This window comes from Chrysochloris asiatica, unplaced genomic scaffold (assembly GCF_000296735.1).
Source record: "Chrysochloris asiatica unplaced genomic scaffold, ChrAsi1.0 scaffold00080, whole genome shotgun sequence".
Classification (NCBI taxonomy): domain Eukaryota; kingdom Metazoa; phylum Chordata; class Mammalia; order Afrosoricida; family Chrysochloridae; genus Chrysochloris; species Chrysochloris asiatica.
Window position 1 is genome coordinate 781503 of NW_006408598.1, and position 1466 is coordinate 782968.

Consider the following 1466-nt stretch of genomic DNA (forward strand, 5'->3'; position numbering starts at 1 on the left):
TCCACTTTACCAAGAATGATGTTTTTTCCAGGGACTGGTCCCTCCTGATAATATGTCCAAAATATGAGAGATGAGGAGTCCTGGTGTGGCGCTGTGGGTTAATGCTCCAGACTGCAAAGCCAATTGAACTGCAAGATCAGTGGATCAAGCTCACCAGCTGCTCCTTGGAAACCCTACACAGGGTCACTATGGGTCAGAATTGACTCAACAACACTTAACAAGAACAACAATGAGAGATGAAGTCTCTCCATCATTGCTTCTAAGGAACATTCTGGCTAAACTTCTTTCGACACAAATTTGTTTGTTCTTCTGACAGTCCATGGTACTTTTAATATTCTTATCCAATGCCATAACTCAAACGGATCAATTCTTCATCAGTCTTCCTTATTCATTGTCTAACTTTCACATGCATATGAGGCTATTGAAGATACCAAGGCTTGGGTCAGGGGCCCCTTAGTTCTCAAACTGACATTTTTGCTCTTGAACACATTCCTACTCATAGTGGCCATATATAGGGCTTCCAGACTGTACCACTTCAAGGTAATAGACAGTTTCATCTTTCTCCCTAGGAGTGGCTGGTGGGTTTAAACTATCGACTTCAGGTTAGCAGTTCAGTGTTTATCCTACAATGCTTCCAGGGCTTTTAGAATGTGTATATATATATGCTTAAGGTATATATACAAAGACAAGGGATTGTACAAACACAAGATTTAGGATATGGATTTCCACATCCACAATCCTGAGGTTTTATTTTTATTTTTTAAAATGTTTTTCTGATTGAGTGCTGCCTCATCTTGTGTTTCAAGAATGGCTATTCCTCTGATCATAAAATGGGGTGGACAATAATATTCAGTTATTCAGTGACCACACTTTCAGAAGATGATAGATACTGTGCTAGATATCAGTTTCTCAAGACGCTTACAGGAGTGCTGCGAGAATGCCAGAAATTACTTGGACTCAAAGTTAAAGGCAAACCTGCGGAAAATGATGTTAAGCTTGGAGCTCTCAAACTGAAACCAAATACTAAAAACCATGATGATGTGAACTCATGAGGAGAGCTTGGATGGAAGATGTCTACCCCCTGACAATGATGATGTTGTCAAGAACTTTGATATTGAAGATGAAGTGGTTGAAGTAGAAAATAGAGATGAAAACCTACTGAAAATTTCTCACAGAGTTAAGGAGTACAAAGTGGAAATTTAAAATCCTTAAGGGAAAAGACTTTTAGTACTAGATGTTGATTAGCTAGTATTTGACCATAAGTCTTGTGTAGAGTCTGGAGTAGAATTAATGCATACATATCTTCATTAATTTCTGACATCTGCATATAAGGATTATGCCATCATTGTTATCTGGTCTGCAACAAATATGAACAGGATTGAAGGTAGAATGAAAGAGCTGGGAGTGAGCACAAACACAAATTACAAGATTACCTTTACGTTTGACAGTGCTGGTGTGATAACAGC

At 38.6% G+C, this 1466-nt stretch overlaps 1 protein-coding gene and 1 pseudogene across 1 annotated transcript in view; both read left to right on the forward strand.

Moving 5' to 3' along the window:
• SEL1L2 (sel-1 suppressor of lin-12-like 2 (C. elegans)) overlaps nucleotides 1-1466 on the forward strand; it is a 126928-nt gene that overhangs the window by 46899 nt on the left and 78563 nt on the right. The window lies entirely within an intron of this gene.
• Nucleotides 808-1466, forward strand: part of LOC102828811 — a 2859-nt pseudogene continuing 2200 nt past the window's right edge.